General features: G+C 45.9%; 1 long non-coding RNA gene across 2 annotated transcripts; it reads right to left on the bottom strand.

Annotated features, from left to right (window-relative positions):
- Positions 1–3,330: 3,330 nt before the first annotated feature.
- Positions 3,331–8,369, bottom strand: LOC103796297 (uncharacterized). Of its 2 annotated transcripts, XR_013522929.1 has the most exons (4): positions 8,235–8,369; positions 8,003–8,136; positions 3,866–5,374; positions 3,331–3,782 (listed from the first exon to the last, which is right to left on the bottom strand). It is a non-coding gene; the product is annotated as an uncharacterized LOC103796297 (long non-coding RNA). The 2 variants fall into 2 exon arrangements; XR_004730636.3 differs by having other exon boundaries at positions 8,003–8,369.
- Positions 8,370–8,594: the final 225 nt, after the last annotated feature.

An 8,594-nucleotide genomic window follows, 5' to 3' on the forward strand; every position in this document is an offset into this window, starting at 1 on the left:
TTTTAAACCTGAATCAGATCACTTTACCCCAGGCCACCAGCTCAAAACTATCCAGTGGCCTCTCATCACTCTTAGGATAAAATCAGAAGTCTTTACCAAGCTCCAAAAGACTCTACATGATCTAGCCTCTGGCTACATCTCTGACTTCAGTTTTCATCCGTTCTCCTCTTTGCTCACAGTGCTCCCACTAGATGGCTTTTCTTGCTGCACTCCTGCCTCCAGGCATTTGCATCTGCTCTTTTAACATGGAACACTACTCCAGATGTTCATATCACTCTGTCCTCTTCACCACTCAGTCCTCTGCTCAAGCGTCACCTCTTTAGGGAAGACTTCTCTTAATACCTTATCCAGAAAAGAGCCTTTTGTCGCTCTATTCCTTAATCTGTTTAATTAATTAATTTTTCCATAGCAGTGATCATGACCTGAATAATATTAGTTTGTGTTTTATTTGTCTGTTGCCTGTCTCTTGCACTAGAATGTAAGTACCATGAATGCAAGGACCTTGATTCTCTGCATTGCTCCCAGCTCCTAAAAGAGTGCTACACATAGTAGGCATTGATTGAATGAATGCATTAATAACCGTTTACTGGTCCCGCTGAGAGGACGCATCTGTCAAATTTTTTCAGAACAGACAGCAGAAACTGCAAACCTTGGTTTAATAACTGCCTGGCTGCCTCTTTTCTCAGAGCTGGCTCTAATGAAGAACAACTCTTAACAGAGTTTGTTGAAAGTCCTGGGATTACTTCCAACATGTTCTTTCCTGACGTCCACTGCAAATCTCAACTTGTTCATTTTTCTTTTTGTTTCCCTTTCTGAAAACAATGGAAGGAAAATTGAGGGAATCATTGTGCTACATTTTATATATAATGTTGGGGACAAAGTGTATTCTTGATCTTTTTTTTAATAAACTAGAATGCAAAGTTGGTTATTTCCCCTAGCGTCTGGCACATAGCATACATGTACTAAATGTCCAGTGAATTGGCAATGTCCTCTGTTTGATGTTATTAAGCTTTCTTTGTGTGCTAATTGTTCTGTAGAAGGTATTGGATTAGAGAGGCCACACCCTTAAAACTACCTAAGAGTGGGAGGATTTTCTCCATCACTGCCCCAACCCAGAAAACCCTTAGCCTTATTCATGCCCATTCCTTCTCATACATACCAGTCCATGATCCTAAAAATAGTCAGTAGAATCAGTTCTATTTTTGTGTGTGTGGTTTAATCTAATCCATTATAAAAGTAATGCAGGTTAATTTTAGAAAGTTTTTAAATTACAGAAAAGTAAAAGAGAAGAAGAAACATAATATGTAGTTCTATTACCCAGAGATAACCACAGTTAATATGTTGGTGTATTTCCTTTCAGTGTTTTCTATGTGTATTTTTACATAGATTGAATATACAATTGTATTTCTCTCTTAATATCATAAGCATTTATTCTTGGTACTCCGTAGTGTGAATATCTCTTTTCATAGTTGCGTACAATTACATTTTCCTGTTTTAGACCATTTACCTTGCTTTCTATTTTCTTAAATTATAAGTAATGCTGGATAAATATCCCTATAGGTGTATCTTTGCTGGCATTCCTGATTATTTCTTTAGGATAGAGTCCCAGAAATGGTATAACTAGTGCTAAAGGAGACAAACTCTTAATACATTTTGTGAGATTTCATTTTGATTTCTAAAACTGTTCAAATGTGACTTCCATAAAAGAGCTCTAGAAAAGCAGATTGCCTCAAAGAATTTACTTCCAGTTTTGCAACATTTCAGACATAGAGTGTTTTAGCATTCAGTTTAAATGAGCACAGAAATCTTCTGTAGGCTGTCTCCTCTTCAGGCCTCTTCCCTCTCTAATAAAACGCAGCATCGGCATTATAAAAAATCTTTCTTTGGTAAACAACGTCTTTTTCTGTTCTCAAGGATTATTTTCCTAAGTCTTTCTTGTGGGTATTGGGTTTATGCCTAGAACTTTGTGTCGTATTTTCGCTTGCCTGTTTATGATGTCTTAAGGGTTTAGTTATGCTTCGTGTGTGTGGTTTTTTTTCATTGCCAAAGGAAGTCCAGATTTCGTGGCTGTGAAACCTGCTCTTACAAGTCTGTCTGGGTCTTTCCTGAAAGGCCAGGATTATCTTAGCAGGGACTGTCCTCAAGAACATTGTATGGATAAGGAGTCCCCTCTCCAAAGCTAAGCCATCCTGGAAAGGGCCTTGCCAAAGACAAGCGGTTTATCAATGGAGGGAAACCACGCCATTCATAGGTATGAGAGGCTACGCATGCCATCTAGGAGGGTCAGGATACAGGATGGCCTGGCAAATGGTGTCTCAGTCATACTACATAATGTCCTGCGTGCAACATTATTGAAAAGAATGAGTCAGACGTCTCTATCTGATCTGAAAAGATATCCATGATATTTTGTTAATTCTGAATAACAAGATGTAGAAAAACATGTATGGTGTGATCTCATATTTTTAAGAAAGAAAAAAGGCAAAAATCATGTTTAAGGATTTGGGAGGCTGAAGCAGGCAGATCTCCTGAGGTCAGAAGTCCAAGATCAGCCTGGACAACATGGTAAAACCCCAACTTTACTAAAAATACAGAAATTAGCTGGATGTCATGGTGGGTGCCTGTAATCCCAGCTACTTGGGAGGCTGAAGTAGGAGAATCACTTGAACTCAGGAGGCAGAGGTTGCAGTGAGCTGAGTTCATGTCACTTCACTCCAGCCTGGGCAACAGAGTGAGACTCTGTCTCAAAAAAAAAAAAAAAATCATGTGTAAGAGAACCTTGAATATCTATATAAACCAAAAGAAACACATAGAAGGACACTTATCAGACTGTCGTTAATTCACTTGTACGCGGAATTGGGCTAGATGAGAATTAGGAACTTTGCTTTATACAACTCTGTTGAATAACCTGTTATAATGAACATATATTAGTTTTATAACTTAAAGGAGGAAAGCTAAAAAAAAAAAAAAAAAAAACGCTGAAGAGGGATAGAATAAGAAGGGGAATTTAGGAGCTACTTATGTGGGATCTGTGCAGGGTGGGTCATCAGCCTCTCTGACAAGGCTAATGCGTGTGCCAAGGAAGGTTCCGTCACCTAGAAAAGTGGGACTGAGCTGGCGTGTCCTTACCCTGACAGTTGCTAGCAAAACCAAATGTGTTGGCATTCACTGGAGATATCACACCTGTAAAGTCTTTTGGGAAAAAAATGGGAATGATTCAGAGAGAGTCAGGAATTGCCATCTGAGGGCTTGAGAGAGGGTGGCCAGGAGAGATGAGAGGAACATGCTTTAAAAGCCCCAGAATGGAAAAGATGGATTCTGCCTCTTAATCACAGAGCTCTTCTTAGCTGTCTGTGAGACAGGCCCCAGGCCTTGAACAAGAGACCGTGCCCCAGGCTTTTATTAACCTTCTTCCCTTGGGAGTGAATGCTGAGGTGTGTGTCTTTGAGGAGTGACGGCTTACAGGCTACCCGGCTCTCAAACTTCATTTGCTTAATATTCGATTTGTGAATTAGGGTGTGTTCACGGTGAATGGATAATTTAGATGGTGATGGGTCTGATGCAAATATAAAGGGATAATTGAATCTCGAAGTCTATTAAAGACTATTGTCTTACATCTTGTGGGATGACATTTTATTATGGGGGCCAACTTGGCTCTTGTATTCTGTTTCTTCTCCTGCCTTCCTCCCTTTCTTCATTATCCTTCAAAAATTAGATTTTCCCCTTCGCCAACCAGCAGTTGCAAAAAGTCCTCCAAGAAGAGTCAGGATGCCAGAAAGGAGTCCCTGGGGGAGGCAGAATTGCATGGCAGTCGGGGACAGGGACTCCAGAGTTGGCCACTAACTGTGGCCTCCAGCAAGTATCTTACCTCCTCTGAGCCTCAGTTTCCTTCTCTGTAAGTGTGGGTGATGCGGCTTGCTTTTTAATTGTCATGAAGATGAGGGATGGTGATGCTTAGCACAGTGTCTGGTGCGTTACAGTAGGCGCCGCGATCCACTGTTGTGATCAGGACTTTTGTCATTCTCACTTCTGCCACACATTTGCCCTGTGTCCTTGAGCAAATCGGCTCCTTCCTGTGGCCCCCTTCTTCCTCATCTGCCAACCGAACTCTCCGCAGTTCCCTCCAGTGATGCTCAAAAACAACAAAAGCAGTTGGATAGCAACAACAATAATAATTTAAAAAAACCCGCCCTGATTCCTCGGTCAGATAACGTCATTTCACTCAGGACTGCTCTCAGTAAGTGGGCCTCTCCTCTCAGAAGAGCCTGGAATCTCTCTGCTCCTCGGGGCTGCCAACCCTGGCCTTGTTCTGTGGTCTGATCCTCTGGCGACCTCTGTCCGCACACTTCTGAGACTGGCCAGGAGCCCTGGCACATTCACAGTGCACAGCCCGCCAAAGCGAAAGGCCTTTCTTTTGAGCAAATAGCATCATGCACGTTGCCATCAAGACAATGAAAGCATTTGCCATAGCGCGGCATCCAGCTTCTCTCCGTGGCCTTTTGAAACAATTTTGTGACCAGAGAATGGTTAGAGACAAAGGCCTTTCTATCTGATCTGCTCACCAGGCTGGCGTGGGATCATGGGGGGCCTGCGTCCCTCTTTCCTAGCACCACATGGATCGCTATCACTGCGTTTGTCTCCTCTCTTTGATTAGGACAGGCAGTCAGGCAGGCAGGCAGAGGGTTATATTTCAACTGCCCTTGACTCTGTTTATAATCACAAACATGAAAGGAAGGGAAAGAGATTGAGTTTACAGGACTGGTTCTTTGTGTAGCCTAATTTATCTCTCTCAGGCAGCAGTGGGCTGAGCGAGTTTCCTTTTTGTTTCCAATGCAGGAAACTGAAATATGAATCTATGTTGATGAGAGAATAAAGGAATTGAAAGAGGCATAAATCTTATCTTCTCGCAACCCTAGAAGATCAGCTTCTCGTGAAGAAGGGGATTATACTTCTGTAATTAACTGCTTTGCAGCTCCTGGTGATGGCTCAGAGCTGAATAATAGCACCCAGCCAAGTTGGATAAAAGGCTGGCGGGCGGGCGGGTGCAGCCGCTCATCGTGAACAATGGTCTCAGAGCTTGACATCCTTCCCCAGTGCCCCATGCTTGGAGAGTCCAACCAGGAGATATTTGTTCCCTGTCTATCAACATTCACAGCAGAGAATAAAATTACAGAACAAATAGCTCAATGAGACCTGTTCCGGTAGCTGCAGTGAGCTGCCTCGAAGGACCAAGCCAGGTTCTACACCTCTTTGTGTCCCAACCAGTGCCCAGGACCTGTTAGGTGCTGACTGAATGTCGGCTGGACGTGACTGCTTCTCAGCTGCTGTGCTGTCTCAGGAAAGTTGCCCGAGTTCTCTGATCTTCAGTGTTAACTGTCTGCACAACACAGGGGGTTCTTAGAGAATTCTTGTGAGGAAGAAATCAGATCATGAATATAAACAAATTACTTGTTACAGTGCCCGGCACATGGCAGGTGATCAATAAATGGTAGGTATTAGTATTACATTGTGAAATGAAAATGGATCGTGGACACATAGCCATTATACTAGTCAATATTTATGAGGCTTACCCTATGCAGACGCTGCATATCAATGAGGGCATGAAAGCCCCACAGCATCCCTATCAGGTAGGCAGGATTCCTTTCCCCCATTTCACGGGGGACAAAACGGGCTCAGAGTGGAAGGATGATCTGCTGTGGTTAGGAGCAGGAATGGAGACTGGCACCCAGGCCTTTCCCTTGTCCCTTTTTCCTTAGCCCTTGGCCCTCAGTACTGGAGCCACAGGCACTCACCCCCTCGACTCATTGTCCAAAACTCACCAACCCCAAGATCAAGCTTCTGAGCCATCTGTGCTTCCTTTTGTCCTCCCGGCTACATGCTGAAGTCTCTAGGAATCCCAAACATTCTTCTTTTAAGATGTTTCCAGAACTTCTCCCTTCTTCAATCCCACTGCCACTCATGCTGGTACAGACCCTTGGCTCATGAAAGCCAGGCGTCCTACATCAAGCAGGCACCCGAGTAGTGTCTCAGGCACAGGTCCTCTTTCTATCACCCCTCACATCATCCCTCACCCCAGTCTCCTGTCCTTTGCCCAAAGGGAGCAACAACTACTCCCCCGAATATTAAATCAGTTCCATGTTCCCTTCCTGGTATTCAGAGCCCTTTAGCTGACACACCCAAACTCATCTTCCTACTCACAGGCAGAGCCTTGGGTCCAGCTGAGCCCATCTCAGTTGCCCTCAGGCAGGCACCTGTAGCCACTCTGAGGGCTCAGTGGATTAGACCCTTGATAAAGACTCAAATGTCCATATTCAGTGCACGGTAAGTGTTTAACAGAGTTATGGAAAATAGAGATCATCTCTTCCATTCACCACTCACTCTACAGATGGAACCTGAGGTCCAGAGAAGCTCAATATCACACTGTGAATGAGTCTCAGAACCAACCTCAAAGCTAGGCCTTCAAGCTTAGCATTCAGTGTTCTTCCATTAGGAAGAACATACCACCCTCAGTAATGACTGGGCCATACCACCCTCAGTAATGACTGGCTGTCCATGGCTGGGAAGGGCAATTTATTTAGTACTCAGTCTATATGTGGGCCCTGGACCCATGTGGTTCCCCAGAGGGACAGCCTGAAACCTGCTGAAGCTCCAAGTTAGGTGCTGGGCACGGGTGTGATGGACAAAGGCTGTGTGGTGGTGACAGCAGGAGTGGGGGTAGGAGACTGAGGGGTAGGGGGATTGCTGTGAATCTCAGCAACTGTAAGACAGCGGAAAATGGCGTTGAATACCAGGCCAACGAGTATGCTGTGGGAACACAGCAATTAACTTCTCTATTTGGGTAGGAGATGGGATCCAGGAGGTCTTTAGGGAAGAAGTGGCCTGTGACTCTGAAGAACCAGAAGGACTATGTTCATGGCACCAGGGGGCAGGCATTCTGGATGGAGGAGTAGCGTGGACAGAGGCAGGGGGGCCAGACAGCCTGGTGTGGGCGTGGAGAACAGTGCAGCTGCAGCCAGGGAGCCCAGAAAAGCAGCTCCCTCTTCTGGCGCCTGGCCTCCAGCTCTAACTCTGCATCTGGGCTGACCCGCTCAGGCTCTGGGCAAGTCACTTTGCCTTCCTGGACCTCAGTGTCCTTGTATGTGACATGAGCATCATGAGGTTACCTCTCTCCTAAGGCTATTGTGGGGATTAACCTAAATAGTAAGGCACCAGATAGAGAGCCTGACACATAGTAGGTATTCAACAGAAGACCCAGTGTGGCTGGAGCTCAGGTTATTGGACCATAAGGACAAGCCGGGATTTGGATGACAGTTTGTTTTCTTTGCCTTCCAGTGGGCCCTTTCTGCTCCTTCCAGGAGCTCACCAGCTGGCCTGGGAGGGCTGCTTGCTCACTCACAGTTGCCAAGATGTTTGGCTGTGCCCCCGTCCAGAACCGTCTTCTGGTCCTGTCTTCATCCTTGAGCCCTCTCCAGCCTGAACCCAATGGGGGACTGCTAGTGTTCTACATCAGCCCAGAGTCTGCTAGCGTTCTACATCAGCCCAGAGTCTGCTAGCATTCTACATCAGCCCAGAGTCTGCTAGCGTTTGCTGGCAGGGCCCATGTTTGGGATCAGGAGCTGTGTTTAGGTAGAAACAGACACTGGAAACAGCTGCTGGCTTCTCTGCCATGGTAAACGGGAAATAAAGCCCCGCCACCATGGGCTTTGCCGGGGAAGGGGAGCACAAGGCAGGCCCTGCGTGCTGTCGCTTTTAGGGAGGAGAAGGCCGTTTCTCTTTAGGGAATGGGCCAGCCCCGTCAGGCTCTGGCCAGGGGTGGGGTGGGATGCGTGGAGGGAGTTAGAAACCCTTCTTCTCCCTGGACTTCTGAAGACACCATAGGCACTTTCTACAATTTGGTGTCTGAGAGAGAGGGTCATTTCTTCAAGCCTCTGTGGATGGACCAGTCAGCAGAGGCAGTTTCTGGCATGTCCTCGTATACTGTGTTGATGAGTGGTGTCAAACTTACCTTCCCATCAGCTTCACTTTGCTGATTCCCAGGCCCTTCCGAGCTTGCTGAATCATAATCTCTGAGGAAATGGCCCAGAAGCCTGCATTTTCACAAACTTCAGGTGATTCTGGCGCGGGCATTCAGGGAACTAACTACATGTTGGGGACCACTGTCAGGTTTCTAACAGGTTCCCTGGGAAACCAGGGGGAAGGGGCAGTCGGGCCAGCCCAACTCCCCTTAGTGTGCTCACTCTGTTAGGCTTTTTGACTTGGACTTGGAAGCAGATGCTTTTAGCTGCAGGTCTCCTTAGAAACAGATGCTCTCCCTGCTCTAGAATATTGAATAGAGTAGTTCCCCATCCTTCAGGTGTATCTCATTTGCTGTCCACTCACTTATCCATCTATCCACCCACCCACCCACCCATCCATCCATCCATCCACCCACCCTTTAATCCACCCACCCACATGCCCACCCATTCATCCATCTACCCATCCTTTTTGGAGTGCCAACCTGCTCTGTATTTGACTCTGGGCTGAGCCTTGGAGACATCAGAACTCTCCATTTAGACAAACAGACACATAAATCATCATAATACAGGGAGATTCTGTTC

This window comes from Callithrix jacchus, chromosome 10 (genome assembly GCF_049354715.1).
Source record: "Callithrix jacchus isolate 240 chromosome 10, calJac240_pri, whole genome shotgun sequence".
Classification (NCBI taxonomy): domain Eukaryota; kingdom Metazoa; phylum Chordata; class Mammalia; order Primates; family Cebidae; genus Callithrix; species Callithrix jacchus.